The 27,456-nt window shown below is 40.8% G+C and overlaps 38 non-coding genes and 4 pseudogenes across 38 annotated transcripts; all 42 read left to right on the top strand.

Moving 5' to 3' along the window:
• The first annotated feature begins 266 nt into the window (after positions 1-266).
• LOC150026475 (5S ribosomal RNA) lies at positions 267-385 on the top strand. The gene has a single exon (XR_016521940.1). It is a non-coding gene; the product is annotated as a 5S ribosomal RNA (ribosomal RNA).
• Positions 386-940: 555 nt separating this feature from the next.
• On the top strand, positions 941-1,059 carry LOC150026476 (5S ribosomal RNA). Its single transcript, XR_016522587.1, has one exon. It is a non-coding gene; the product is annotated as a 5S ribosomal RNA (ribosomal RNA).
• A 552-nt stretch (positions 1,060-1,611) lies between these two features.
• On the top strand, positions 1,612-1,730 carry LOC150026477 (5S ribosomal RNA). The gene has a single exon (XR_016521945.1). It is a non-coding gene; the product is annotated as a 5S ribosomal RNA (ribosomal RNA).
• Positions 1,731-2,282: 552 nt separating this feature from the next.
• On the top strand, positions 2,283-2,401 carry LOC150026478 (5S ribosomal RNA). The gene has a single exon (XR_016522222.1). It is a non-coding gene; the product is annotated as a 5S ribosomal RNA (ribosomal RNA).
• A 551-nt stretch (positions 2,402-2,952) lies between these two features.
• LOC150026479 (5S ribosomal RNA) lies at positions 2,953-3,077 on the top strand (annotated as a pseudogene).
• A 485-nt stretch (positions 3,078-3,562) lies between these two features.
• LOC150026480 (5S ribosomal RNA) lies at positions 3,563-3,681 on the top strand. The gene has a single exon (XR_016521927.1). It is a non-coding gene; the product is annotated as a 5S ribosomal RNA (ribosomal RNA).
• Positions 3,682-4,231: 550 nt separating this feature from the next.
• LOC150026481 (5S ribosomal RNA) lies at positions 4,232-4,350 on the top strand. Its single transcript, XR_016521941.1, has one exon. It is a non-coding gene; the product is annotated as a 5S ribosomal RNA (ribosomal RNA).
• Positions 4,351-4,905: 555 nt separating this feature from the next.
• On the top strand, positions 4,906-5,024 carry LOC150026482 (5S ribosomal RNA). The gene has a single exon (XR_016522588.1). It is a non-coding gene; the product is annotated as a 5S ribosomal RNA (ribosomal RNA).
• A 552-nt stretch (positions 5,025-5,576) lies between these two features.
• Positions 5,577-5,695, top strand: LOC150026483 (5S ribosomal RNA). Its single transcript, XR_016521946.1, has one exon. It is a non-coding gene; the product is annotated as a 5S ribosomal RNA (ribosomal RNA).
• A 552-nt stretch (positions 5,696-6,247) lies between these two features.
• On the top strand, positions 6,248-6,366 carry LOC150026484 (5S ribosomal RNA). The gene has a single exon (XR_016522075.1). It is a non-coding gene; the product is annotated as a 5S ribosomal RNA (ribosomal RNA).
• Positions 6,367-6,917: 551 nt separating this feature from the next.
• On the top strand, positions 6,918-7,042 carry LOC150026485 (5S ribosomal RNA; annotated as a pseudogene).
• Positions 7,043-7,527: 485 nt separating this feature from the next.
• On the top strand, positions 7,528-7,646 carry LOC150026486 (5S ribosomal RNA). The gene has a single exon (XR_016521929.1). It is a non-coding gene; the product is annotated as a 5S ribosomal RNA (ribosomal RNA).
• Positions 7,647-8,196: 550 nt separating this feature from the next.
• Positions 8,197-8,315, top strand: LOC150026487 (5S ribosomal RNA). The gene has a single exon (XR_016521942.1). It is a non-coding gene; the product is annotated as a 5S ribosomal RNA (ribosomal RNA).
• Positions 8,316-8,869: 554 nt separating this feature from the next.
• Positions 8,870-8,988, top strand: LOC150026488 (5S ribosomal RNA). Its single transcript, XR_016522589.1, has one exon. It is a non-coding gene; the product is annotated as a 5S ribosomal RNA (ribosomal RNA).
• Positions 8,989-9,540: 552 nt separating this feature from the next.
• LOC150026489 (5S ribosomal RNA) lies at positions 9,541-9,659 on the top strand. The gene has a single exon (XR_016521947.1). It is a non-coding gene; the product is annotated as a 5S ribosomal RNA (ribosomal RNA).
• A 552-nt stretch (positions 9,660-10,211) lies between these two features.
• Positions 10,212-10,330, top strand: LOC150026490 (5S ribosomal RNA). Its single transcript, XR_016522013.1, has one exon. It is a non-coding gene; the product is annotated as a 5S ribosomal RNA (ribosomal RNA).
• A 550-nt stretch (positions 10,331-10,880) lies between these two features.
• LOC150026491 (5S ribosomal RNA) lies at positions 10,881-11,005 on the top strand (annotated as a pseudogene).
• A 485-nt stretch (positions 11,006-11,490) lies between these two features.
• Positions 11,491-11,609, top strand: LOC150026492 (5S ribosomal RNA). Its single transcript, XR_016521930.1, has one exon. It is a non-coding gene; the product is annotated as a 5S ribosomal RNA (ribosomal RNA).
• A 551-nt stretch (positions 11,610-12,160) lies between these two features.
• LOC150026493 (5S ribosomal RNA) lies at positions 12,161-12,279 on the top strand. The gene has a single exon (XR_016522014.1). It is a non-coding gene; the product is annotated as a 5S ribosomal RNA (ribosomal RNA).
• A 551-nt stretch (positions 12,280-12,830) lies between these two features.
• Positions 12,831-12,949, top strand: LOC150026494 (5S ribosomal RNA). Its single transcript, XR_016522147.1, has one exon. It is a non-coding gene; the product is annotated as a 5S ribosomal RNA (ribosomal RNA).
• Positions 12,950-13,501: 552 nt separating this feature from the next.
• On the top strand, positions 13,502-13,620 carry LOC150026495 (5S ribosomal RNA). Its single transcript, XR_016522179.1, has one exon. It is a non-coding gene; the product is annotated as a 5S ribosomal RNA (ribosomal RNA).
• Positions 13,621-14,172: 552 nt separating this feature from the next.
• Positions 14,173-14,291, top strand: LOC150026496 (5S ribosomal RNA). Its single transcript, XR_016522570.1, has one exon. It is a non-coding gene; the product is annotated as a 5S ribosomal RNA (ribosomal RNA).
• Positions 14,292-14,845: 554 nt separating this feature from the next.
• LOC150026497 (5S ribosomal RNA) lies at positions 14,846-14,964 on the top strand. The gene has a single exon (XR_016522036.1). It is a non-coding gene; the product is annotated as a 5S ribosomal RNA (ribosomal RNA).
• Positions 14,965-15,520: 556 nt separating this feature from the next.
• LOC150026498 (5S ribosomal RNA) lies at positions 15,521-15,639 on the top strand. The gene has a single exon (XR_016521934.1). It is a non-coding gene; the product is annotated as a 5S ribosomal RNA (ribosomal RNA).
• A 556-nt stretch (positions 15,640-16,195) lies between these two features.
• Positions 16,196-16,314, top strand: LOC150026499 (5S ribosomal RNA). Its single transcript, XR_016521996.1, has one exon. It is a non-coding gene; the product is annotated as a 5S ribosomal RNA (ribosomal RNA).
• A 557-nt stretch (positions 16,315-16,871) lies between these two features.
• On the top strand, positions 16,872-16,990 carry LOC150026500 (5S ribosomal RNA). Its single transcript, XR_016521935.1, has one exon. It is a non-coding gene; the product is annotated as a 5S ribosomal RNA (ribosomal RNA).
• A 556-nt stretch (positions 16,991-17,546) lies between these two features.
• On the top strand, positions 17,547-17,665 carry LOC150026501 (5S ribosomal RNA). Its single transcript, XR_016521997.1, has one exon. It is a non-coding gene; the product is annotated as a 5S ribosomal RNA (ribosomal RNA).
• A 554-nt stretch (positions 17,666-18,219) lies between these two features.
• LOC150026502 (5S ribosomal RNA) lies at positions 18,220-18,338 on the top strand. Its single transcript, XR_016521936.1, has one exon. It is a non-coding gene; the product is annotated as a 5S ribosomal RNA (ribosomal RNA).
• A 551-nt stretch (positions 18,339-18,889) lies between these two features.
• LOC150026503 (5S ribosomal RNA) lies at positions 18,890-19,008 on the top strand. Its single transcript, XR_016522230.1, has one exon. It is a non-coding gene; the product is annotated as a 5S ribosomal RNA (ribosomal RNA).
• A 551-nt stretch (positions 19,009-19,559) lies between these two features.
• LOC150026504 (5S ribosomal RNA) lies at positions 19,560-19,678 on the top strand. Its single transcript, XR_016522180.1, has one exon. It is a non-coding gene; the product is annotated as a 5S ribosomal RNA (ribosomal RNA).
• A 552-nt stretch (positions 19,679-20,230) lies between these two features.
• On the top strand, positions 20,231-20,349 carry LOC150026505 (5S ribosomal RNA). The gene has a single exon (XR_016522571.1). It is a non-coding gene; the product is annotated as a 5S ribosomal RNA (ribosomal RNA).
• A 553-nt stretch (positions 20,350-20,902) lies between these two features.
• LOC150026506 (5S ribosomal RNA) lies at positions 20,903-21,021 on the top strand. The gene has a single exon (XR_016521937.1). It is a non-coding gene; the product is annotated as a 5S ribosomal RNA (ribosomal RNA).
• Positions 21,022-21,576: 555 nt separating this feature from the next.
• On the top strand, positions 21,577-21,695 carry LOC150026507 (5S ribosomal RNA). The gene has a single exon (XR_016521998.1). It is a non-coding gene; the product is annotated as a 5S ribosomal RNA (ribosomal RNA).
• A 554-nt stretch (positions 21,696-22,249) lies between these two features.
• Positions 22,250-22,368, top strand: LOC150026508 (5S ribosomal RNA). Its single transcript, XR_016521938.1, has one exon. It is a non-coding gene; the product is annotated as a 5S ribosomal RNA (ribosomal RNA).
• A 551-nt stretch (positions 22,369-22,919) lies between these two features.
• On the top strand, positions 22,920-23,038 carry LOC150026509 (5S ribosomal RNA). The gene has a single exon (XR_016522231.1). It is a non-coding gene; the product is annotated as a 5S ribosomal RNA (ribosomal RNA).
• Positions 23,039-23,589: 551 nt separating this feature from the next.
• Positions 23,590-23,708, top strand: LOC150026510 (5S ribosomal RNA). The gene has a single exon (XR_016522181.1). It is a non-coding gene; the product is annotated as a 5S ribosomal RNA (ribosomal RNA).
• A 552-nt stretch (positions 23,709-24,260) lies between these two features.
• Positions 24,261-24,379, top strand: LOC150026511 (5S ribosomal RNA). The gene has a single exon (XR_016522572.1). It is a non-coding gene; the product is annotated as a 5S ribosomal RNA (ribosomal RNA).
• A 553-nt stretch (positions 24,380-24,932) lies between these two features.
• On the top strand, positions 24,933-25,052 carry LOC150026512 (5S ribosomal RNA; annotated as a pseudogene).
• Positions 25,053-25,547: 495 nt separating this feature from the next.
• On the top strand, positions 25,548-25,666 carry LOC150026513 (5S ribosomal RNA). Its single transcript, XR_016521963.1, has one exon. It is a non-coding gene; the product is annotated as a 5S ribosomal RNA (ribosomal RNA).
• Positions 25,667-26,219: 553 nt separating this feature from the next.
• On the top strand, positions 26,220-26,338 carry LOC150026514 (5S ribosomal RNA). The gene has a single exon (XR_016522129.1). It is a non-coding gene; the product is annotated as a 5S ribosomal RNA (ribosomal RNA).
• Positions 26,339-26,894: 556 nt separating this feature from the next.
• LOC150026515 (5S ribosomal RNA) lies at positions 26,895-27,013 on the top strand. The gene has a single exon (XR_016521923.1). It is a non-coding gene; the product is annotated as a 5S ribosomal RNA (ribosomal RNA).
• Positions 27,014-27,137: 124 nt separating this feature from the next.
• On the top strand, positions 27,138-27,256 carry LOC150026516 (5S ribosomal RNA). The gene has a single exon (XR_016521964.1). It is a non-coding gene; the product is annotated as a 5S ribosomal RNA (ribosomal RNA).
• The last annotated feature ends 200 nt before the right edge of the window (positions 27,257-27,456 follow it).

The raw sequence follows: 27,456 nt of genomic DNA on the forward strand, positions 1-27,456 counted from the left end.
ATGAAAAATCATTTTTTTACCTATTTTTAATGAATTTTTCAATATTACTGCCATGCCAAAATCTATCAAAAGTTATGACCACGAGTTCACCTTTTTCGTGCTATTTTTTTTTTTCTTGCTGACCCTCTAAATAAAAAAATTAAAGTACCTAGAAAAACGATCCTGAAATAGTGTTCTGTAGCGAGTTATCGCGTTCGGGGTCCAACCATTTTGAAACTGAAGCCCAATTGCAAATCCATATATGCATTGATCTTGCTACACTTGACAGGTGCGATCATACCAGCACTAATGCACCGGATCCCATCAGAACTCCGCAGCCAAGCGTGCTTGGGCGAGAGTAGTACTAGGTTGGGTGACCTCCTGGGAAGTCCTCGTGTTGCACTTCTTTTTGTGTTTATTGTTTTTCTTCCTGGCCTAAACAATCGAACCACGAGTTCAGTGAGTTATCGCGTTCGGGGCCCTTCAGGAATTGGCAACTAGATTCGTTACGTCATCTCGAACAACTTTCATTTTTTACGCGTCTCCATCCGACTTCCCGATCAAAAGTTATGGCCGTTTGAAGTTTTCCACAAAAAATTCTCAGCAACTCAAAATCTCTCGTTGTTTTCCAACCTGTGAGGACTCCTCCGCCAAATATACCCCCAATAGAGTTACCAGAAAAAAATTTGGATGAAAAATCATTTTTTTACCTATTTTTAATGAATTTTTCAATATTACTGCCATGCCAAAATCTATCAAAAGTTATGACCACGAGTTCACCTTTTTCGTGCTATTTTTTTTTTTTTTTTCTTGCTGACCCTCTAAATAAAAAAATTAAAGTACCTAGAAAAACGATCCTGAAATAGTGTTCTGTAGCGAGTTATCGCGTTCGGGGTCCAACCATTTTGAAACTGAAGCCCAATTGCAAATCCATATACGCATTGATCTTGCTACACTTGACAGGTGCGATCATACCAGCACTAATGCACCGGATCCCATCAGAACTCCGAAGTCAAGCGTGCTTGGGCGAGAGTAGTACTAGGTTGGGTGACCTCCTGGGAAGTCCTCGTGTTGCACTTCTTTTTGTATTTATTGTTTTTCTTCCTGGCCTAAACAATCGAACCACGAGTTCAGTGAGTTATCGCGTTCGGGGCCCTTCGGGAATTGGCAACTAGATTCGTTACGTCATCTCGAACAACTTTCATTTTTTACGCGTCTCCATCCGACTTCCCGATCAAAAGTTATGGCCGTTTGAAGTTTTCCACAAAAAATTCTGAGCAACTCAAAATCTCTCGTTGTTTTCCAACCTGTGAGGACTCCTCCGCCAAATATACCCCCAATAGAGTTACCAGAAAAAAATTTGGATGAAAAATCATTTTTTTACCTATTTTTAATGAATTTTTCAATATTACTGCCATGCCAAAATCTATCAAAAGTTATGACCACGAGTTCACCTTTTTCGTGCTATTTTTTTTTTTTTCTTGCTGACCCTCTAAATAAAAAAATTAAAGTACCTAGAAAAACGATCCTGAAATAGTGTTCTGTAGCGAGTTATCGCGTTCGGGGTCCAACCATTTTGAAACTGAAGCCCAATTGCAAATCCATATATGCATTGATCTTGCTACACTTGACAGGTGCGATCATACCAGCATTAATGCACCGGATCCCATCAGAACTCCGCAGCCAAGCGTGCTTGGGCGAGAGTAGTACTAGGATGGGTGACCTCCTGGGAAGTCCTCGTGTTGCACTTCTTTTTCTGTTTATTGTTTTTCTTCCTGGCCTAAACAATCGAACCACGAGTTCAGTGAGTTATCGCATTCGGGGCCCTTCGGGAATTGGCAACTAGATTCGTTACGTCATCTCGAACAACTTTCATTTTTTACGCGTCTCCATCCGACTTCCCGATCAAAAGTTATGGCCGTTTGAAGTTTTCCACAAAAAATTCTCAGCAACTCAAAATCTCTCGTTGTTTTCCAACCTGTGAGGACTCCTCCGCCAAATATACCCCCAATAGAGTTACCAGAAAAAAATTTGGATGAAAAATCATTTTTTTACCTATTTTTAATGAATTTTTCAATATTACTGCCATGCCAAAATCTATCAAAAGTTATGACCACGAGTTCACCTTTATCGTGCTTTTTTTTTTTTTTTCTTGCTGACCGTCTAAATAAAAAAATTAAAGTACCTAGAAAAACGATCCTGAAATAGTGTTCTGTAGCGAGTTATCGCGTTCGGGGTCCAACCATTTTGAAACTGAAGCCCAATTGCAAATCCATATACGCATTGATCTTGCTACACTTGACAGGTGCGATCATACCAGCACTAATGCACCGGATCCCATCAGAACCCCGCAGTTAAGCGTGCTCGGGCGAGAGTAATACTAGGATGGGTGACCTCCTGGGAAGTCCTCGTGTTGCACTTCTTTTTGTGTTTATTGTTTTTCTTCCTGGCCTAAACAATCGAACCACGAGTTCAGTGAGTTATCGCGTTCGGGGCCCTTCGGGAATTGGCAACTAGATTCGTTACGTCATCTCGAACAACTTTCATTTTTTACGTGTCTCCATCCGACTTCCCGATCAAAAGTTATGGCCGTTTGAAGTTTTCCACAAAAAATTCTCAGCAACTCAAAATCTCTCGTTGTTTTCCAACCTGTGAGGACTCCTCCGCCAAATATACCCCCAATAGAGTTACCAGAAAAAAATTTGGATGAAAAATCATTTTTTTACCTATTTTTAATGAATTTTTCAATATTACTGCCATGCCAAAATCTATCAAAAGTTATGACCACGAGTTCACCTTTTTCGTGCTATTTTTTTTTTTTCTTGCTGACCCTCTAAATAAAAAAATTAAAGTACCTAGAAAAACGATCCTGAAATAGTGTTCTGTAGCGAGTTATCGCGTTCGGGGTCCAACCATTTTGAAACTGAAGCCCAATTGCAAATCCATATACGCATTGATCTTGCTACACTTGACAGGTGCGATCATACCAGCACTAATGCACCGGATCCCATCAGAACCCCGCAGTTAAGCGTGCTTGGGCGAGAGTAGTACTAGGATGGGTGACCTCCTGCCACGAGTTCAGTGAGTTATCGCGTTCGGGGCCCTTCGGGAATTGGCAACTAGATTCGTTACGTCATCTCGAACAACTTTCATTTTTTACGCGTCTCCATCCGACTTCCCGATCAAAAGTTATGGCCGTTTGAAGTTTTCCACAAAAAATTCTCAGCAACTCAAAATCTCTCGTTGTTTTCAAACCTGTGAGGACTCCTCCGCCAAATATACCCCCAATAGAGTTACCAGAAAAAAATTTGGATGAAAAATCATTTTTTTACCTATTTTTAATGAATTTTTCAATATTACTGCCATGCCAAAATCTATCAAAAGTTATGACCACGAGTTCACCTTTTTCGTGCTATTTTTTTTTTTTTTTTCTTGCTGACCCTCTAAATAAAAAAATTAAAGTACCTAGAAAAACGATCCTGAAATAGTGTTCTGTAGCGAGTTATCGCGTTCGGGGTCCAACCATTTTGAAACTGAAGCCCAATTGCAAATCCATATACGCATTGATCTTGCTACACTTGACAGGTGCGATCATACCAGCACTAATGCACCGGATCCCATCAGAACTCCGCAGTCAAGCGTGCTTGGGCGAGAGTAGTACTAGGTTGGGTGACCTCCTGGGAAGTCCTCGTGTTGCACTTCTTTTTGTATTTATTGTTTTTCTTCCTGGCCTAAACAATCGAACCACGAGTTCAGTGAGTTATCGCGTTCGGGGCCCTTCGGGAATTGGCAACTAGATTCGTTACGTCATGTCGAACAACTTTCATTTTTTACGCGTCTCCATCCGACTTCCCGATCAAAAGTTATGGCCGTTTGAAGTTTTCCACAAAAAATTCTCAGCAACTCAAAATCTCTCGTTGTTTTCCAACCTGTGAGGACTCCTCCGCCAAATATACTCCCAATAGAGTTACCAGAAAAAAATTTGGATGAAAAATCATTTTTTTACCTATTTTTAATGAATTTTTCAATATTACTGCCATGCCAAAATCTATCAAAAGTTATGACCACGAGTTCACCTTTTTCGTGCTATTTTTTTTTTTCTTGCTGACCCTCTAAATAAAAAAATTAAAGTACCTAGAAAAACGATCCTGAAATAGTGTTCTGTAGCGAGTTATCGCGTTCGGGGTCCAACCATTTTGAAACTGAAGCCCAATTGCAAATCCATATATGCATTGATCTTGCTACACTTGACAGGTGCGATCATACCAGCACTAATGCACCGGATCCCATCAGAACTCCGCAGCCAAGCGTGCTTGGGCGAGAGTAGTACTAGGTTGGGTGACCTCCTGGGAAGTCCTCGTGTTGCACTTCTTTTTGTGTTTATTGTTTTTCTTCCTGGCCTAAACAATCGAACCACGAGTTCAGTGAGTTATCGCGTTCGGGGCCCTTCAGGAATTGGCAACTAGATTCGTTACGTCATCTCGAACAACTTTCATTTTTTACGCGTCTCCATCCGACTTCCCGATCAAAAGTTATGGCCGTTTGAAGTTTTCCACAAAAAATTCTCAGCAACTCAAAATCTCTCGTTGTTTTCCAACCTGTGAGGACTCCTCCGCCAAATATACCCCCAATAGAGTTACCAGAAAAAAATTTGGATGAAAAATCATTTTTTTACCTATTTTTAATGAATTTTTCAATATTACTGCCATGCCAAAATCTATCAAAAGTTATGACCACGAGTTCACCTTTTTCGTGCTATTTTTTTTTTTTTTTTCTTGCTGACCCTCTAAATAAAAAAATTAAAGTACCTAGAAAAACGATCCTGAAATAGTGTTCTGTAGCGAGTTATCGCGTTCGGGGTCCAACCATTTTGAAACTGAAGCCCAATTGCAAATCCATATACGCATTGATCTTGCTACACTTGACAGGTGCGATCATACCAGCACTAATGCACCGGATCCCATCAGAACTCCGAAGTCAAGCGTGCTTGGGCGAGAGTAGTACTAGGTTGGGTGACCTCCTGGGAAGTCCTCGTGTTGCACTTCTTTTTGTATTTATTGTTTTTCTTCCTGGCCTAAACAATCGAACCACGAGTTCAGTGAGTTATCGCGTTCGGGGCCCTTCGGGAATTGGCAACTAGATTCGTTACGTCATCTCGAACAACTTTCATTTTTTACGCGTCTCCATCCGACTTCCCGATCAAAAGTTATGGCCGTTTGAAGTTTTCCACAAAAAATTCTGAGCAACTCAAAATCTCTCGTTGTTTTCCAACCTGTGAGGACTCCTCCGCCAAATATACCCCCAATAGAGTTACCAGAAAAAAATTTGGATGAAAAATCATTTTTTTACCTATTTTTAATGAATTTTTCAATATTACTGCCATGCCAAAATCTATCAAAAGTTATGACCACGAGTTCACCTTTTTCGTGCTATTTTTTTTTTTTTCTTGCTGACCCTCTAAATAAAAAAATTAAAGTACCTAGAAAAACGATCCTGAAATAGTGTTCTGTAGCGAGTTATCGCGTTCGGGGTCCAACCATTTTGAAACTGAAGCCCAATTGCAAATCCATATATGCATTGATCTTGCTACACTTGACAGGTGCGATCATACCAGCATTAATGCACCGGATCCCATCAGAACTCCGCAGCCAAGCGTGCTTGGGCGAGAGTAGTACTAGGATGGGTGACCTCCTGGGAAGTCCTCGTGTTGCACTTCTTTTTCTGTTTATTGTTTTTCTTCCTGGCCTAAACAATCGAACCACGAGTTCAGTGAGTTATCGCATTCGGGGCCCTTCGGGAATTGGCAACTAGATTCGTTACGTCATCTCGAACAACTTTCATTTTTTACGCGTCTCCATCCGACTTCCCGATCAAAAGTTATGGCCGTTTGAAGTTTTCCACAAAAAATTCTCAGCAACTCAAAATCTCTCGTTGTTTTCCAACCTGTGAGGACTCCTCCGCCAAATATACCCCCAATAGAGTTACCAGAAAAAAATTTGGATGAAAAATCATTTTTTTACCTATTTTTAATGAATTTTTCAATATTACTGCCATGCCAAAATCTATCAAAAGTTATGACCACGAGTTCACCTTTATCGTGCTTTTTTTTTTTTTTTCTTGCTGACCGTCTAAATAAAAAAATTAAAGTACCTAGAAAAACGATCCTGAAATAGTGTTCTGTAGCGAGTTATCGCGTTCGGGGTCCAACCATTTTGAAACTGAAGCCCAATTGCAAATCCATATACGCATTGATCTTGCTACACTTGACAGGTGCGATCATACCAGCACTAATGCACCGGATCCCATCAGAACCCCGCAGTTAAGCGTGCTCGGGCGAGAGTAGTACTAGGATGGGTGACCTCCTGGGAAGTCCTCGTGTTGCACTTCTTTTTGTGTTTATTGTTTTTCTTCCTGGCCTAAACAATCGAACCACGAGTTCAGTGAGTTATCGCGTTCGGGGCCCTTCGGGAATTGGCAACTAGATTCGTTACGTCATCTCGAACAACTTTCATTTTTTACGTGTCTCCATCCGACTTCCCGATCAAAAGTTATGGCCGTTTGAAGTTTTCCACAAAAAATTCTCAGCAACTCAAAATCTCTCGTTGTTTTCCAACCTGTGAGGACTCCTCCGCCAAATATACCCCCAATAGAGTTACCAGAAAAAAATTTGGATGAAAAATCATTTTTTTACCTATTTTTAATGAATTTTTCAATATTACTGCCATGCCAAAATCTATCAAAAGTTATGACCACGAGTTCACCTTTTTCGTGCTATTTTTTTTTTTTCTTGCTGACCCTCTAAATAAAAAAATTAAAGTACCTAGAAAAACGATCCTGAAATAGTGTTCTGTAGCGAGTTATCGCGTTCGGGGTCCAACCATTTTGAAACTGAAGCCCAATTGCAAATCCATATACGCATTGATCTTGCTACACTTGACAGGTGCGATCATACCAGCACTAATGCACCGGATCCCATCAGAACCCCGCAGTTAAGCGTGCTTGGGCGAGAGTAGTACTAGGATGGGTGACCTCCTGCCACGAGTTCAGTGAGTTATCGCGTTCGGGGCCCTTCGGGAATTGGCAACTAGATTCGTTACGTCATCTCGAACAACTTTCATTTTTTACGCGTCTCCATCCGACTTCCCGATCAAAAGTTATGGCCGTTTGAAGTTTTCCACAAAAAATTCTCAGCAACTCAAAATCTCTCGTTGTTTTCAAACCTGTGAGGACTCCTCCGCCAAATATACCCCCAATAGAGTTACCAGAAAAAAATTTGGATGAAAAATCATTTTTTTACCTATTTTTAATGAATTTTTCAATATTACTGCCATGCCAAAATCTATCAAAAGTTATGACCACGAGTTCACCTTTTTCGTGCTATTTTTTTTTTTTTTTTCTTGCTGACCCTCTAAATAAAAAAATTAAAGTACCTAGAAAAACGATCCTGAAATAGTGTTCTGTAGCGAGTTATCGCGTTCGGGGTCCAACCATTTTGAAACTGAAGCCCAATTGCAAATCCATATACGCATTGATCTTGCTACACTTGATAGGTGCGATCATACCAGCACTAATGCACCGGATCCCATCAGAACTCCGCAGTCAAGCGTGCTTGGGCGAGAGTAGTACTAGGTTGGGTGACCTCCTGGGAAGTCCTCGTGTTGCACTTCTTTTTGTATTTATTGTTTTTCTTCCTGGCCTAAACAATCGAACCACGAGTTCAGTGAGTTATCGCGTTCGGGGCCCTTCGGGAATTGGCAACTAGATTCGTTACGTCATGTCGAACAACTTTCATTTTTTACGCGTCTCCATCCGACTTCCCGATCAAAAGTTATGGCCGTTTGAAGTTTTCCACAAAAAATTCTCAGCAACTCAAAATCTCTCGTTGTTTTCCAACCTGTGAGGACTCCTCCGCCAAATATACTCCCAATAGAGTTACCAGAAAAAAATTTGGATGAAAAATCATTTTTTTACCTATTTTTAATGAATTTTTCAATATTACTGCCATGCCAAAATCTATCAAAAGTTATGACCACGAGTTCACCTTTTTCGTGCTATTTTTTTTTTTCTTGCTGACCCTCTAAATAAAAAAATTAAAGTACCTAGAAAAACGATCCTGAAATAGTGTTCTGTAGCGAGTTATCGCGTTCGGGGTCCAACCATTTTGAAACTGAAGCCCAATTGCAAATCCATATATGCATTGATCTTGCTACACTTGACAGGTGCGATCATACCAGCACTAATGCACCGGATCCCATCAGAACTCCGCAGCCAAGCGTGCTTGGGCGAGAGTAGTACTAGGTTGGGTGACCTCCTGGGAAGTCCTCGTGTTGCACTTCTTTTTGTGTTTATTGTTTTTCTTCCTGGCCTAAACAATCGAACCACGAGTTCAGTGAGTTATCGCGTTCGGGGCCCTTCAGGAATTGGCAACTAGATTCGTTACGTCATCTCGAACAACTTTCATTTTTTACGCGTCTCCATCCGACTTCCCGATCAAAAGTTATGGCCGTTTGAAGTTTTCCACAAAAAATTCTCAGCAACTCAAAATCTCTCGTTGTTTTCCAACCTGTGAGGACTCCTCCGCCAAATATACCCCCAATAGAGTTACCAGAAAAAAATTTGGATGAAAAATCATTTTTTTACCTATTTTTAATGAATTTTTCAATATTACTGCCATGCCAAAATCTATCAAAAGTTATGACCACGAGTTCACCTTTTTCGTGCTATTTTTTTTTTTTTTTCTTGCTGACCCTCTAAATAAAAAAATTAAAGTACCTAGAAAAACGATCCTGAAATAGTGTTCTGTAGCGAGTTATCGCGTTCGGGGTCCAACCATTTTGAAACTGAAGCCCAATTGCAAATCCATATACGCATTGATCTTGCTACACTTGACAGGTGCGATCATACCAGCACTAATGCACCGGATCCCATCAGAACTCCGAAGTCAAGCGTGCTTGGGCGAGAGTAGTACTAGGTTGGGTGACCTCCTGGGAAGTCCTCGTGTTGCACTTCTTTTTGTATTTATTGTTTTTCTTCCTGGCCTAAACAATCGAACCACGAGTTCAGTGAGTTATCGCGTTCGGGGCCCTTCGGGAATTGGCAACTAGATTCGTTACGTCATCTCGAACAACTTTCATTTTTTACGCGTCTCCATCCGACTTCCCGATCAAAAGTTATGGCCGTTTGAAGTTTTCCACAAAAAATTCTGAGCAACTCAAAATCTCTCGTTGTTTTCCAACCTGTGAGGACTCCTCCGCCAAATATACCCCCAATAGAGTTACCAGAAAAAAATTTGGATGAAAAATCATTTTTTTACCTATTTTTAATGAATTTTTCAATATTACTGCCATGCCAAAATCTATCAAAAGTTATGACCACGAGTTCACCTTTTTCGTGCTATTTTTTTTTTTTTCTTGCTGACCCTCTAAATAAAAAAATTAAAGTACCTAGAAAAACGATCCTGAAATAGTGTTCTGTAGCGAGTTATCGCGTTCGGGGTCCAACCATTTTGAAACTGAAGCCCAATTGCAAATCCATATATGCATTGATCTTGCTACACTTGACAGGTGCGATCATACCAGCATTAATGCACCGGATCCCATCAGAACTCCGCAGCCAAGCGTGCTTGGGCGAGAGTAGTACTAGGATGGGTGACCTCCTGGGAAGTCCTCGTGTTGCACTTCTTTTTCTGTTTATTGTTTTTCTTCCTGGCCTAAACAATCGAACCACGAGTTCAGTGAGTTATCGCATTCGGGGCCCTTCGGGAATTGGCAACTAGATTCGTTACGTCATCTCGAACAACTTTCATTTTTTACGCGTCTCCATCCGACTTCCCGATCAAAAGTTATGGCCGTTTGAAGTTTTCCACAATAAATTCTCAGCAACTCAAAATCTCTCGTTGTTTTCCAACCTGTGAGGACTCCTCCGCCAAATATACCCCCAATAGAGTTACCAGAAAAAAATTTGGATGAAAAATCATTTTTTTACCTATTTTTAATGAATTTTTCAATATTACTGCCATGCCAAAATCTATCAAAAGTTATGACCACGAGTTCACCTTTATCGTGCTTTTTTTTTTTTTTTCTTGCTGACCGTCTAAATAAAAAAATTAAAGTACCTAGAAAAACGATCCTGAAATAGTGTTCTGTAGCGAGTTATCGCGTTCGGGGTCCAACCATTTTGAAACTGAAGCCCAATTGCAAATCCATATATGCATTGATCTTGCTACACTTGACAGGTGCGATCATACCAGCACTAATGCACCGGATCCCATCAGAACTCCGCAGTGAAGCGTGCTTGGGCGAGAGTAGTACTAGGATGGGTGACCTCCTGGGAAGTCCTCGTGTTGCTCTTCTTTTTGTATTTATTGTTTTTCTTCCTGGCCTAAACAATCGAACCACGAGTTCAGTGAGTTATCGCGTTCGGGGCCCTTCGGGAATTGGCAACTAGATTCGTTACGTCATGTCGAACAACTTTCATTTTTTACGCGTCTCCATCCGACTTCCCGATCAAAAGTTATGGCCGTTTGAAGTTTTCCACAAAAAATTCTCAGCAACTCAAAATCTCTCGTTGTTTTCCAACCTGTGAGGACTCCTCCGCCAAATATACCCCCAATAGAGTTACCAGAAAAAAATTTGGATGAAAAATCATTTTTTTACCTATTTTTAATGAATTTTTCAATATTACTGCCATGCCAAAATCTATCAAAAGTTATGACCACGAGTTCACCTTTTTCGTGCTATTTTTTTTTTTCTTGCTGACCCTCTAAATAAAAAAATTAAAGTACCTAGAAAAACGATCCTGAAATAGTGTTCTGTAGCGAGTTATCGCGTTCGGGGTCCAACCATTTTGAAACTGAAGCCCAATTGCAAATCCATATACGCATTGATCTTGCTACACTTGACAGGTGCGATCATACCAGCACTAATGCACCGGATCCCATCAGAACCCCGCAGTTAAGCGTGCTTGGGCGAGAGTAGTACTAGGATGGGTGACCTCCTGCCACGAGTTCAGTGAGTTATCGCGTTCGGGGCCCTTCGGGAATTGGCAACTAGATTCGTTACGTCATCTCGAACAACTTTCATTTTTTACGCGTCTCCATCCGACTTCCCGATCAAAAGTTATGGCCGTTTGAAGTTTTCCACAAAAAATTCTCAGCAACTCAAAATCTCTCGTTGTTTTCAAACCTGTGAGGACTCCTCCGCCAAATATACCCCCAATAGAGTTACCAGAAAAAAATTTGGATGAAAAATCATTTTTTTACCTATTTTTAATGAATTTTTCAATATTACTGCCATGCCAAAATCTATCAAAAGTTATGACCACGAGTTCACCTTTTTCGTGCTATTTTTTTTTTTTTTTTCTTGCTGACCCTCTAAATAAAAAAATTAAAGTACCTAGAAAAACGATCCTGAAATAGTGTTCTGTAGCGAGTTATCGCGTTCGGGGTCCAACCATTTTGAAACTGAAGCCCAATTGCAAATCCATATACGCATTGATCTTGCTACACTTGACAGGTGCGATCATACCAGCACTAATGCACCGGATCCCATCAGAACTCCGCAGTCAAGCGTGCTTGGGCGAGAGTAGTACTAGGTTGGGTGACCTCCTGGGAAGTCCTCGTGTTGCACTTCTTTTTGTATTTATTGTTTTTCTTCCTGGCCTAAACAATCGAACCACGAGTTCAGTGAGTTATCGCGTTCGGGGCCCTTCGGGAATTGGCAACTAGATTCGTTACGTCATGTCGAACAACTTTCATTTTTTACGCGTCTCCATCCGACTTCCCGATCAAAAGTTATGGCCGTTTGAAGTTTTCCACAAAAAATTCTCAGCAACTCAAAATCTCTCGTTGTTTTCCAACCTGTGAGGACTCCTCCGCCAAATATACTCCCAATAGAGTTACCAGAAAAAAATTTGGATGAAAAATCATTTTTTTACCTATTTTTAATGAATTTTTCAATATTACTGCCATGCCAAAATCTATCAAAAGTTATGACCACGAGTTCACCTTTTTCGTGCTATTTTTTTTTTTTCTTGCTGACCCTCTAAATAAAAAAATTAAAGTACCTAGAAAAACGATCCTGAAATAGTGTTCTGTAGCGAGTTATCGCGTTCGGGGTCCAACCATTTTGAAACTGAAGCCCAATTGCAAATCCATATATGCATTGATCTTGCTAGACTTGACAGGTGCGATCATACCAGCACTAATGCACCGGATCCCATCAGAACTCCGCAGTGAAGCGTGCTTGGGCGAGAGTAGTACTAGGATGGGTGACCTCCTGGGAAGTCCTCGTGTTGCTCTTCTTTTTGTATTTATTGTTTTTCTTCCTGGCCTAAAAAATCGAACCACGAGTTCAGTGAGTTATCGCGTTCGGGGCCCTTCGGGAATTGGCAACTAGATTCGTTACGTCATCTCGAACAACTTTCATTTTTTACGCGTCTCCATCCGACTTCCCGATCAAAAGTTATGGCCGTTTGAAGTTTTCCACAAAAAATTCTCAGCAACTCAAAATCTCTCGTTGTTTTCCAACCTGTGAGGACTCCTCCGCCAAATATACCCCCAATAGAGTTACCAGAAAAAAATTTGGATGAAAAATCATTTTTTTACCTATTTTTAATGAATTTTTCAATATTACTGCCATGCCAAAATCTATCAAAAGTTATGACCACGAGTTCACCTTTTTCGTGCTTTTTTTTTTTTTTCTTGCTGACCGTCTAAATAAAAAAATTAAAGTACCTAGAAAAACGATCCTGAAATAGTGTTCTGTAGCGAGTTATCGCGTTCGGGGTCCAACCATTTTGAAACTGAAGCCCAATTGCAAATCCATATATGCATTGATCTTGCTACACTTGACAGGTGCGATCATACCAGCACTAATGCACCGGATCCCATCAGAACTCCGCAGTGAAGCGTGCTTGGGCGAGAGTAGTACTAGGATGGTTGACCTCCTGGGAAGTCCTCGTGTTGCTCTTCTTTTTGTATTTATTGTTTTTCTTCCTGGCCTAAACAATCGAACCACGAGTTCAGTGAGTTATCGCGTTCGGGGCCCTTCGGGAATTGGCAACTAGATTCGTTACGTCATCTCGAACAACTTTCATTTTTTACGCGTCTCCATCCGACTTCCCGATCAAAAGTTATGGCCGTTTGAAGTTTTCCACAAAAAATTCTCAGCAACTCAAAATCTCTCGTTGTTTTCCAACCTGTGAGGACTCCTCCGCCAAATATACCCCCAATAGAGTTACCAGAAAAAAATTTGGATGAAAAATCATTTTTTTACCTATTTTTAATGAATTTTTCAATATTACTGCCATGCCAAAATCTATCAAAAGTTATGACCACGAGTTCACCTTTTTCGTGCTTTTTTTTTTTTTTTCTTGCTGACCGTCTAAATAAAAAAATTAAAGTACCTAGAAAAACGATCCTGAAATAGTGTTCTGTAGCGAGTTATCGCGTTCGGGGTCCAACCATTTTGAAACTGAAGCCCAATTGCAAATCCATATATGCATTGATCTTGCTACACTTGACAGGTGCGATCATACCAGCACTAATGCACCGGATCCCATCAGAACTCCGCAGGGAAGCGTGCTTGGGCGAGAGTAGTACTAGGATGGGTGACCTCCTGGGAAGTCCTCGTGTTGCTCTTCTTTTTGTATTTATTGTTTTTCTTCCTGGCCTAAACAATCGAACCACGAGTTCAGTGAGTTATCGCGTTCGGGGCCCTTCGGGAATTGGCAACTAGATTCGTTACGTCATCTCGAACAACTTTCATTTTTTACGCGTCTCCATCCGACTTCCCGATCAAAAGTTATGGCCGTTTGAAGTTTTCCACAAAAAATTCTCAGCAACTCAAAATCTCTCGTTGTTTTCCAACCTGTGAGGACTCCTCCGCCAAATATACCCCCAATAGAGTTACCAGAAAAAAATTTGGATGAAAAATCATTTTTTTACCTATTTTTAATGAATTTTTCAATATTACTGCCATGCCAAAATCTATCAAAAGTTATGACCACGAGTTCACCTTTTTCGTGCTTTTTTTTTTTTTTTCTTGCTGACCGTCTAAATAAAAAAATTAAAGTACCTAGAAAAACGATCCTGAAATAGTGTTCTGTAGCGAGTTATCGCGTTCGGGGTCCAACCATTTTGAAACTGAAGCCCAATTGCAAATCCATATACGCATTGATCTTGCTACACTTGACAGGTGCGATCATACCAGCACTAATGCACCGGATCCCATCAGAACTCCGCAGTTAAGAGTGCTTGGGCGAGAGTAGTACTAGGTTGGGTGACCTCCTGGGAAGTCCTCGTGTTGCACTTCTTTTTGTATTTATTGTTTTTCTTCCTGGCCTAAACAATCGAACCACGAGTTCAGTGAGTTATCGCGTTCGGGGCCCTTCGGGAATTGGCAACTAGATTCGTTACGTCATCTCGAACAACTTTCATTTTTTACGCGTCTCCATCCGACTTCCCGATCAAAAGTTATGGCCGTTTGAAGTTTTCCACAAAAAATTCTCAGCAACTCAAAATCTCTCGTTGTTTTCCAACCTGTGAGGACTCCTCCGCCAAATATACCCCCAATAGAGTTACCAGAAAAAAATTTGGATGAAAAATCATTTTTTTACCTATTTTTAATGAATTTTTCAATATTACTGCCATGCCAAAATCTATCAAAAGTTATGACCACGAGTTCACCTTTTTCGTGCTATTTTTTTTTTTTTTTCTTGCTGACCCTCTAAATAAAAAAATTAAAGTACCTAGAAAAACGATCCTGAAATAGTGTTCTGTAGCGAGTTATCGCGTTCGGGGTCCAACCATTTTGAAACTGAAGCCCAATTGCAAATCCATATACGCATTGATCTTGCTACACTTGACAGGTGCGATCATACCAGCACTAATGCACCGGATCCCATCAGAACTTCGCAGTGAAGCGTGCTTGGGCGAGAGTAGTACTAGGATGGGTGACCTCCTGGGAAGTCCTCGTGTTGCACTTCTTTTTGTGTTTATTGTTTTTCTTCCTGGCCTAAACAATCGAACCACGAGTTCAGTGAGTTATCGCATTCGGGGCCCTTCGGGAATTGGCAACTAGATTCGTTACGTCATCTCGAACAACTTTCATTTTTTACGCGTCTCCATCCGACTTCCCGATCAAAAGTTATGGCCGTTTGAAGTTTTCCACAAAAAATTCTCAGCAACTCAAAATCTCTCGTTGTTTTCCAACCTGTGAGGACTCCTCCGCCAAATATACCCCCAATAGAGTTACCAGAAAAAAATTTGGATGAAAAATCATTTTTTTACCTATTTTTAATGAATTTTTCAATATTACTGCCATGCCAAAATCTATCAAAAGTTATGACCACGAGTTCACCTTTTTCGTGCTCTTTTTTTTTTTTTTTTCTTGCTGACCCTCTAAATAAAAAAAATTAAAGTACCTAGAAAAACGATCCTGAAATAGTGTTCTGTAGCGAGTTATCGCGTTCGGGGTCCAACCATTTTGAAACTGAAGCCCAATTGCAAATCCATATACGCATTGATCTTGCTACACTTGACAGGTGCGATCATACCAGCACTAATGCACCGGATCCCATCAGAACTCCGCAGGTAAGCGTGCTTGGGCGAGAGTAGTACTAGGATGGGTGACCTCCTGGGAAGTCCTCGTGTTGCACTTCTTTTTGTATTTATTGTTTTTCTTCCTGGCCTAAACAATCGAACCACGAGTTCAGTGAGTTATCGCGTTCGGGGCCCTTCGGGAATTGGCAACTAGATTCGTTACGTCATCTCGAACAACTTTCATTTTTTACGCGTCTCCATCCGACTTCCCGATCAAAAGTTATGGCCGTTTGAAGTTTTCCACAAAAAATTCTCAGCAACTCAAAATCTCTCGTTGTTTTCCAACCTGTGAGGACTCCTCCGCCAAATATACCCCCAATAGAGTTACCAGAAAAAAATTTGGATGAAAAATCATTTTTTTACCTATTTTTAATGAATTTTTCAATATTACTGCCATGCCAAAATCTATCAAAAGTTATGACCACGAGTTCACCTTTTTCGTGCTCTTTTTTTTTTTTTTTTCTTGCTGACCCTCTAAATAAAAAAAATTAAAGTACCTAGAAAAACGATCCTGAAATAGTGTTCTGTAGCGAGTTATCGCGTTCGGGGTCCAACCATTTTGAAACTGAAGCCCAATTGCAAATCCATATACGCATTGATCTTGCTACACTTGACAGGTGCGATCATACCAGCACTAATGCACCGGATCCCATCAGAACTCTGCAGTGAAGCGTGCTTGGGCGAGAGTAGTACTAGGATGGGTGACCTCCTGGGAAGTCCTCGTGTTGCACTTCTTTTTGTTTTTATTGTTTTTCTTCCTGGCCTAAACAATCGAACCACGAGTTCAGTGAGTTATCGCGTTCGGGGCCCTTCGGGAATTGGCAACTAGATTCGTTACGTCATCTCGAACAACTTTCATTTTTTACGCGTCTCCATCCGACTTCCCGATCAAAAGTTATGGCCGTTTGAAGTTTTCCACAAAAAATTCTCAGCAACTCAAAATCTCTCGTTGTTTTCCAACCTGTGAGGACTCCTCCGCCAAATATACCCCCAATAGAGTTACCAGAAAAAAATTTGGATGAAAAATCATTTTTTTACCTATTTTTAATGAATTTTTCAATATTACTGCCATGCCAAAATCTATCAAAAGTTATGACCACGAGTTCACCTTTTTCGTGCTCTTTTTTTTTTTTTTTTTCTTGCTGACCCTCTAAATAAAAAAAATTAAAGTACCTAGAAAAACGATCCTGAAATAGTGTTCTGTAGCGAGTTATCGCGTTCGGGGTCCAACCATTTTGAAACTGAAGCCCAATTGCAAATCCATATACGCATTGATCTTGCTACACTTGACAGGTGCGATCATACCAGCACTAATGCACCGGATCCCATCAGAACTCCGCAGGTAAGCGTGCTTGGGCGAGAGTAGTACTAGGATGGGTGACCTCCTGGGAAGTCCTCGTGTTGCACTTCTTTTTGTATTTATTGTTTTTCTTCCTGGCCTAAACAATCGAACCACGAGTTCAGTGAGTTATCGCGTTCGGGGCCCTTCGGGAATTGGCAACTAGATTCGTTACGTCATCTCGAACAACTTTCATTTATTACGCGTCTCCATCCGACTTCCCGATCAAAAGTTATGGCCTTTTGAAGTTTTCCACAAAAAATTCTCAGCAACTCAAAATCTCTCGTTGTTTTCCAACCTGTGAGGACTCCTCCGCCAAATATACCCCCAATAGAGTTACCAGAAAAAAATTTGGATGAAAAATCATTTTTTTACCTATTTTTAATGAATTTTTCAATATTACTGCCATGCCAAAATCTATCAAAAGTTATGACCACGAGTTCACCTTTTTCGTGCTCTTTTTTTTTTTTTTTTCTTGCTGACCCTCTAAATAAAAAAAATTAAAGTACCTAGAAAAACGATCCTGAAATAGTGTTCTGTAGCGAGTTATCGCGTTCGGGGTCCAACCATTTTGAAACTGAAGCCCAATTGCAAATCCATATACGCATTGATCTTGCTACACTTGACAGGTGCGATCATACCAGCACTAATGCACCGGATCCCATCAGAACTCTGCAGTGAAGCGTGCTTGGGCGAGAGTAGTACTAGGATGGGTGACCTCCTGGGAAGTCCTCGTGTTGCACTTCTTTTTGTTTTTATTGTTTTTCTTCCTGGCCTAAACAATCGAACCACGAGTTCAGTGAGTTATCGCATTCGGGGCCCTTCGGGAATTGGCAACTAGATTCGTTACGTCATGTCGAACAACTTTCATTTTTTACGCGTCTCCATCCGACTTCCCGATCAAAAGTTATGGCCGTTTGAAGTTTTCCACAAAAAATTCTCAGCAACTCAAAATCTCTCGTTGTTTTCCAACCTGTGAGGACTCCTCCGCCAAATATACCCCCAATAGAGTTACCAGAAAAAAATTTGGATGAAAAATCATTTTTTTACCTATTTTTAATGAATTTTTCAATATTACTGCCATGCCAAAATCTATCAAAAGTTATGACCACGAGTTCACCTTTTTCGTGCTATTTTTTTTTTTTTTTCTTGCTGACCCTCTAAATAAAAAAATTAAAGTACCTAGAAAAACGATCCTGAAATAGTGTTCTGTAGCGAGTTATCGCGTTCGGGGTCCAACCATTTTGAAACTGAAGCCCAATTGCAAATCCATATACGCATTGATCTTGCTACACTTGACAGGTGCGATCATACCAGCACTAATGCACCGGATCCCATCAGAACTCCGCAGGTAAGCGTGCTTGGGCGAGAGTAGTACTAGGATGGGTGACCTCCTGGGAAGTCCTCGTGTTGCACTTCTTTTTGTATTTATTGTTTTTCTTCCTGGCCTAAACAATCGAACCACGAGTTCAGTGAGTTATCGCGTTCGGGGCCCTTCGGGAATTGGCAACTAGATTCGTTACGTCATCTCGAACAACTTTCATTTTTTACGCGTCTCCATCCGACTTCCCGATCAAAAGTTATGGCCGTTTGAAGTTTTCCACAAAAAATTCTCAGCAACTCAAAATCTCTCGTTGTTTTCCAACCTGTGAGGACTCCTCCGCCAAATATACCCCCAATAGAGTTACCAGAAAAAAATTTGGATGAAAAATCATTTTTTTACCTATTTTTAATGAATTTTTCAATATTACTGCCATGCCAAAATCTATCAAAAGTTATGACCACGAGTTCACCTTTTTCGTGCTTTTTTTTTTTTTTCTTGCTGACCGTCTAAATAAAAAAATTAAAGTACCTAGAAAAACGATCCTGAAATAGTGTTCTGTAGCGAGTTATCGCGTTCGGGGTCCAACCATTTTGAAACTGAAGCCCAATTGCAAATCCATATATGCATTGATCTTGCTACACTTGACAGGTGCGATCATACCAGCACTAATGCACCGGATCCCATCAGAACTTCGCAGTGAAGCGTGCTTGGGCGAGAGTAGTACTAGGATGGTTGACCTCCTGGGAAGTCCTCGTGTTGCTCTTCTTTTTGTATTTATTGTTTTTCTTCCTGGCCTAAACAATCGAACCACGAGTTCAGTGAGTTATCGCGTTCGGGGCCCTTCGGGAATTGGCAACTAGATTCGTTACGTCATCTCGAACAACTTTCATTTTTTACGCGTCTCCATCCGACTTCCCGATCAAAAGTTATGGCCGTTTGAAGTTTTCCACAAAAAATTCTCAGCAACTCAAAATCTCTCGTTGTTTTCCAACCTGTGAGGACTCCTCCGCCAAATATACCCCCAATAGAGTTACCAGAAAAAAATTTGGATGAAAAATCATTTTTTTACCTATTTTTAATGAATTTTTCAATATTACTGCCATGCCAAAATCTATCAAAAGTTATGACCACGAGTTCACCTTTTTCGTGCTTTTTTTTTTTTTTCTTGCTGACCGTCTAAATAAAAAAATTAAAGTACCTAGAAAAACGATCCTGAAATAGTGTTCTGTAGCGAGTTATCGCGTTCGGGGTCCAACCATTTTGAAACTGAAGCCCAATTGCAAATCCATATATGCATTGATCTTGCTACACTTGACAGGTGCGATCATACCAGCACTAATGCACCGGATCCCATCAGAACTCCGCAGGGAAGCGTGCTTGGGCGAGAGTAGTACTAGGATGGGTGACCTCCTGGGAAGTCCTCGTGTTGCTCTTCTTTTTGTATTTATTGTTTTTCTTCCTGGCCTAAACAATCGAACCACGAGTTCAGTGAGTTATCGCGTTCGGGGCCCTTCGGGAATTGGCAACTAGATTCGTTACGTCATCTCGAACAACTTTCATTTTTTACGCGTCTCCATCCGACTTCCCGATCAAAAGTTATGGCCGTTTGAAGTTTTCCACAAAAAATTCTCAGCAACTCAAAATCTCTCGTTGTTTTCCAACCTGTGAGGACTCCTCCGCCAAATATACCCCCAATAGAGTTACCAGAAAAAAATTTGGATGAAAAATCATTTTTTTACCTATTTTTAATGAATTTTTCAATATTACTGCCATGCCAAAATCTATCAAAAGTTATGACCACGAGTTCACCTTTTTCGTGCTTTTTTTTTTTTTTTCTTGCTGACCGTCTAAATAAAAAAATTAAAGTACCTAGAAAAACGATCCTGAAATAGTGTTCTGTAGCGAGTTATCGCGTTCGGGGTCCAACCATTTTGAAACTGAAGCCCAATTGCAAATCCATATACGCATTGATCTTGCTACACTTGACAGGTGCGATCATACCAGCACTAATGCACCGGATCCCATCAGAACTCCGCAGTTAAGAGTGCTTGGGCGAGAGTAGTACTAGGTTGGGTGACCTCCTGGGAAGTCCTCGTGTTGCACTTCTTTTTGTATTTATTGTTTTTCTTCCTGGCCTAAACAATCGAACCACGAGTTCAGTGAGTTATCGCGTTCGGGGCCCTTCGGGAATTGGCAACTAGATTCGTTACGTCATCTCGAACAACTTTCATTTTTTACGCGTCTCCATCCGACTTCCCGATCAAAAGTTATGGCCGTTTGAAGTTTTCCACAAAAAATTCTCAGCAACTCAAAATCTCTCGTTGTTTTCCAACCTGTGAGGACTCCTCCGCCAAATATACCCCCAATAGAGTTACCAGAAAAAAATTTGGATGAAAAATCATTTTTTTACCTATTTTTAATGAATTTTTCAATATTACTGCCATGCCAAAATCTATCAAAAGTTATGACCACGAGTTCACCTTTTTCGTGCTATTTTTTTTTTTTTTCTTGCTGACCCTCTAAATAAAAAAATTAAAGTACCTAGAAAAACGATCCTGAAATAGTGTTCTGTAGCGAGTTATCGCGTTCGGGGTCCAACCATTTTGAAACTGAAGCCCAATTGCAAATCCATATACGCATTGATCTTGCTACACTTGACAGGTGCGATCATACCAGCACTAATGCACCGGATCCCATCAGAACTCCGCAGGTAAGCGTGCTTGGGCGAGAGTAGTACTAGGATGGGTGACCTCCTGGGAAGTCCTCGTGTTGCACTTCTTTTTGTATTTATTGTTTTTCTTCCTGGCCTAAACAATCGAACCACGAGTTCAGTGAGTTATCGCGTTCGGGGCCCTTCGGGAATTGGCAACTAGATTCGTTACGTCATCTCGAACAACTTTCATTTATTACGCGTCTCCATCCGACTTCCCGATCAAAAGTTATGGCCTTTTGAAGTTTTCCACAAAAAATTCTCAGCAACTCAAAATCTCTCGTTGTTTTCCAACCTGTGAGGACTCCTCCGCCAAATATACCCCCAATAGAGTTACCAGAAAAAAATTTGGATGAAAAATCATTTTTTTACCTATTTTTAATGAATTTTTCAATATTACTGCCATGCCAAAATCTATCAAAAGTTATGACCACGAGTTCACCTTTTTCGTGCTCTTTTTTTTTTTTTTTCTTGCTGACCCTCTAAATAAAAAAAATTAAAGTACCTAGAAAAACGATCCTGAAATAGTGTTCTGTAGCGAGTTATCGCGTTCGGGGTCCAACCATTTTGAAACTGAAGCCCAATTGCAAATCCATATACGCATTGATCTTGCTACACTTGACAGGTGCGATCATACCAGCACTAATGCACCGGATCCCATCAGAACTCTGCAGTGAAGCGTGCTTGGGCGAGAGTAGTACTAGGATGGGTGACCTCCTGGGAAGTCCTCGTGTTGCACTTCTTTTTGTTTTTATTGTTTTTCTTCCTGGCCTAAACAATCGAACCACGAGTTCAGTGAGTTATCGCATTCGGGGCCCTTCGGGAATTGGCAACTAGATTCGTTACGTCATGTCGAACAACTTTCATTTTTTACGCGTCTCCATCCGACTTCCCGATCAAAAGTTATGGCCGTTTGAAGTTTTCCACAAAAAATTCTCAGCAACTCAAAATCTCTCGTTGTTTTCCAACCTGTGAGGACTCCTCCGCCAAATATACCCCCAATAGAGTTACCAGAAAAAAATTTGGATGAAAAATCATTTTTTTACCTATTTTTAATGAATTTTTCAATATTACTGCCATGCCAAAATCTATCAAAAGTTATGACCACGAGTTCACCTTTTTCGTGCTATTTTTTTTTTTTTTTCTTGCTGACCCTCTAAATAAAAAAATTAAAGTACCTAGAAAAACGATCCTGAAATAGTGTTCTGTAGCGAGTTATCGCGTTCGGGGTCCAACCATTTTGAAACTGAAGCCCAATTGCAAATCCATATACGCATTGATCTTGCTACACTTGACAGGTGCGATCATACCAGCACTAATGCACCGGATCCCATCAGAACTCCGCAGGTAAGCGTGCTTGGGCGAGAGTAGTACTAGGATGGGTGACCTCCTGGGAAGTCCTCGTGTTGCACTTCTTTTTGTATTTATTGTTTTTCTTCCTGGCCTAAACAATCGAACCACGAGTTCAGTGAGTTATCGCGTTCGGGGCCCTTCGGGAATTGGCAACTAGATTCGTTACGTCATCTCGAACAACTTTCATTTTTTACGCGTCTCCATCCGACTTCCCGATCAAAAGTTATGGCCGTTTGAAGTTTTCCACAAAAAATTCTCAGCAACTCAAAATCTCTCGTTGTTTTCCAACCTGTGAGGACTCCTCCGCCAAATATACCCCCAATAGAGTTACCAGAAAAAAATTTGGATGAAAAATCATTTTTTTACCTATTTTTAATGAATTTTTCAATATTACTGCCATGCCAAAATCTATCAAAAGTTATGACCACGAGTTCACCTTTTTCGTGCTTTTTTTTTTTTTTCTTGCTGACCGTCTAAATAAAAAAATTAAAGTACCTAGAAAAACGATCCTGAAATAGTGTTCTGTAGCGAGTTATCGCGTTCGGGGTCCAACCATTTTGAAACTGAAGCCCAATTGCAAATCCATATATGCATTGATCTTGCTACACTTGACAGGTGCGATCATACCAGCACTAATGCACCGGATCCCATCAGAACTTCGCAGTGAAGCGTGCTTGGGCGAGAGTAGTACTAGGATGGTTGACCTCCTGGGAAGTCCTCGTGTTGCTCTTCTTTTTGTATTTATTGTTTTTCTTCCTGGCCTAAACAATCGAACCACGAGTTCAGTGAGTTATCGCGTTCGGGGCCCTTCGGGAATTGGCAACTAGATTCGTTACGTCATCTCGAACAACTTTCATTTTTTACGCGTCTCCATCCGACTTCCCGATCAAAAGTTATGGCCGTTTGAAGTTTTCCACAAAAAATTCTCAGCAACTCAAAATCTCTCGTTGTTTTCCAACCTGTGAGGACTCCTCCGCCAAATATACCCCCAATAGAGTTACCAGAAAAAAATTTGGATGAAAAATCATTTTTTTACCTATTTTTAATGAATTTTTCAATATTACTGCCATGCCAAAATCTATCAAAAGTTATGACCACGAGTTCACCTTTTTCGTGCTTTTTTTTTTTTTTCTTGCTGACCGTCTAAATAAAAAAATTAAAGTACCTAGAAAAACGATCCTGAAATAGTGTTCTGTAGCGAGTTATCGCGTTCGGGGTCCAACCATTTTGAAACTGAAGCCCAATTGCAAATCCATATATGCATTGATCTTGCTACACTTGACAGGTGCGATCATACCAGCACTAATGCACCGGATCCCATCAGAACTCCGCAGGGAAGCGTGCTTGGGCGAGAGTAGTACTAGGATGGGTGACCTCCTGGGAAGTCCTCGTGTTGCTCTTCTTTTTGTATTTATTGTTTTTCTTCCTGGCCTAAACAATCGAACCACGAGTTCAGTGAGTTATCGCGTTCGGGGCCCTTCGGGAATTGGCAACTAGATTCGTTACGTCATCTCGAACAACTTTCATTTTTTACGCGTCTCCATCCGACTTCCCGATCAAAAGTTATGGCCGTTTGAAGTTTTCCACAAAAAATTCTCAGCAACTCAAAATCTCTCGTTGTTTTCCAACCTGTGAGGACTCCTCCGCCAAATATACCCCCAATAGAGTTACCAGAAAAAAATTTGGATGAAAAATCATTTTTTTACCTATTTTTAATGAATTTTTCAATATTACTGCCATGCCAAAATCTATCAAAAGTTATGACCACGAGTTCACCTTTTTCGTGCTTTTTTTTTTTTTTTCTTGCTGACCGTCTAAATAAAAAAATTAAAGTACCTAGAAAAACGATCCTGAAATAGTGTTCTGTAGCGAGTTATCGCGTTCGGGGTCCAACCATTTTGAAACTGAAGCCCAATTGCAAATCCATATACGCATTGATCTTGCTACACTTGACAGGTGCGATCATACCAGCACTAATGCACCGGATCCCATCAGAACTCCGCAGTTAAGAGTGCTTGGGCGAGAGTAGTACTAGGTTGGGTGACCTCCTGGGAAGTCCTCGTGTTGCACTTCTTTTTGTATTTATTGTTTTTCTTCCTGGCCTAAACAATCGAACCACGAGTTCAGTGAGTTATCGCGTTCGGGGCCCTTCGGGAATTGGCAACTAGATTCGTTACGTCATCTCGAACAACTTTCATTTTTTACGCGTCTCCATCCGACTTCCCGATCAAAAGTTATGGCCGTTTGAAGTTTTCCACAAAAAATTCTCAGCAACTCAAAATCTCTCGTTGTTTTCCAACCTGTGAGGACTCCTCCGCCAAATATACCCCCAATAGAGTTACCAGAAAAAAATTTGGATGAAAAATCATTTTTTTACCTATTTTTAATGAATTTTTCAATATTACTGCCATGCCAAAATCTATCAAAAGTTATGACCACGAGTTCACCTTTTTCGTGCTATTTTTTTTTTTTTTCTTGCTGACCCTCTAAATAAAAAAATTAAAGTACCTAGAAAAACGATCCTGAAATAGTGTTCTGTAGCGAGTTATCGCGTTCGGGGTCCAACCATTTTGAAACTGAAGCCCAATTGCAAATCCATATACGCATTGATCTTGCTACACTTGACAGGTGCGATCATACCAGCACTAATGCACCGGATCCCATCAGAACTCCGCAGTGAAGCGTGCTTGGGCGAGAGTAGTACTAGGATGGGTGACCTCCTGGGAAGTCCTCGTGAGTTCAGTGAGTTATCGCGTTCGGGGCCCTTCGGGAATTGGCAACTAGATTCGTTACGTCATCTCGAACAACTTTCATTTTTTACGCGTCTCCATCCGACTTCCCGATCAAAAGTTATGGCCGTTTGAAGTTTTCCACAAAAAATTCTCAGCAACTCAAAATCTCTCGTTGTTTTCCAACCTGTGAGGACTCCTCCGCCAAATATACCCCCAATAGAGTTACCAGAAAAAAAATTGGATGAAAAATCATTTTTTTACCTATTTTTAATGAATTTTTCAATATTACTGCCATGCCAAAATCTATCAAAAGTTATGACCACGAGTTCACCTTTTTCGTGCTATTTTTTTTTTTTTCTTGCTGACCCTCTAAATAAAAAAATTAAAGTACCTAGAAAAACGATCCTGAAATAGTGTTCTGTAGCGAGTTATCGCGTTCGGGGTCCAACCATTTTGAAACTGAAGCCCAATTGCAAATCCATATACGCATTGATCTTGCTACACTTGACAGGTGCGATCATACCAGCACTTATGCACCGGATCCCATCAGAACTCCGCAGTGAAGCGTGCTTGGGCGAGAGTAGTACCAGGATGGGTGACCTCCTGGGAAGTCCTCGTGTTGCACTTCTTTTTGTTTTTATTGTTTTTCTTCCTGGCCTAAACAATCCAACCACGAGTTCAGTGAGTTATCGCGTTCGGGGCCCTTCGGGAATTGGCAACTAGATTCGTTACGTCATCTCGAACAACTTTCATTTTTTATGCGTCTCCATCCGACTTCCCGATCAAAAGTTATGGCCGTTTGAAGTTTTCCACAAAAAATTCTCAGCAACTCAAAATCTCTCGTTGTTTTCCAACCTGTGAGGACTCCTCCGCCAAATATACCCCCAATAGAGTTACCAGAAAAAAATTTGGATGAAAAATCATTTTTTTACCTATTTTTAATGAATTTTTCAATATTACTGCCATGCCAAAATCTATCAAAAGTTATGACCACGAGTTCACCTTTTTCGTGCTATTTTTTTTTTTTTTCTTGCTGACCCTCTAAATAAAAAAATTAAAGTACCTAGAAAAACGATCCTGAAATAGTGTTCTGTAGCGAGTTATCGCGTTCGGGGTCCAACCATTTTGAAACTGAAACCCAATTGCAAATCCATATACGCATTGATCTTGCTACACTTGACAGGTGCGATCATACCAGCACTAATGCACCGGATCCCATCAGAACTCCGTAGTCAAGGGGGCTTGGGCGAGAGTAGTACTAGGATGGGTGACCTCCTGGGAAGTCCTCGTGTTGCACTTCTTTTTGTATTTATTGTTTTTCTTCCTGGCCTAAACAATCAAACCACGAGTTCAGTGAGTTATCGCGTTCGGGGCCCTTCGGGAATTGGCAACTAGATTCGTTACGTCATGTCGAACAACTTTCATTTTTTACGCGTCTCCATCCGACTTCCCGATCAAAAGTTATGGCCGTTTGAAGTTTTCCACAAAAAATTCTCAGCAACTCAAAATCTCTCGTTGTTTTCCAACCTGTGAGGACTCCTCCGCCAAATATACCCCCAATAGAGTTACCAGAAAAAAATTTGGATGAAAAATCATTTTTTTACCTATTTTTAATGAATTTTTCAATATTACTGCCATGCCAAAATCTATCAAAAGTTATGACCACGAGTTCACCTTTTTCGTGCTATTTTTTTTTTTTTTTTTCTTGCTGACCCTCTAAATAAAAAAATTAAAGTACCTAGAAAAACGATCCTGAAATAGTGTTCTGTAGCGAGTTATCGCAATCGGGGTCCAACCATTTTGAAACTGAAGCCCAATTGCAAATCCATATACGCATTGATCTTGCTACACTTGACAGGTGCGATCATACCAGCACTAATGCACCGGATCCCATCAGAACTCCGCAGTTAAGCGTGCTCGGGCGAGAGTAGTACTAGGATGGGTGACCTCCTGGGAAGTCTTCGTGTTGCACTTCAAGTACCTAGAAAAACGATCCTGAAATAGTGTTCTGTAGCGAGTTATCGCGTTCGGGGTCCAACCATTTTGAAACTGAAGCCCAATTGCAAATCCATATACGCATTGATCTTGCTACACTTGACAGGTGCGATCATACCAGCACTTATGCACCGGATCCCATCAGAACTCCGCAGTGAAGCGTGCTTGGGCGAGAGTAGTACCAGGATGGGTGACCTCCTGGGAAGTCCTCGTGTTGCACTTCTTTTTGTATTTATTGTTTTTCTTCCTGGCCTAAACAATCAAACCACGAGTTCAGTGAGTTATCGCGTTCGGGGCCCTTCGGGAATTGGCAACTAGATTCGTTACGTCATCTCGAACAACTTTCATTTTTTACGCGTCTCCATCCGACTTCCCGATCAAAAGTTATGGCCGTTTGAAGTTTTCCACAAAAAATTCTCAGCA

The sequence above is a fragment of the Phaseolus vulgaris genome, chromosome 6, assembly GCF_051622355.1.
Source record: "Phaseolus vulgaris cultivar YP4 chromosome 6, ASM5162235v1, whole genome shotgun sequence".
Taxonomy (NCBI): domain Eukaryota; kingdom Viridiplantae; phylum Streptophyta; class Magnoliopsida; order Fabales; family Fabaceae; genus Phaseolus; species Phaseolus vulgaris.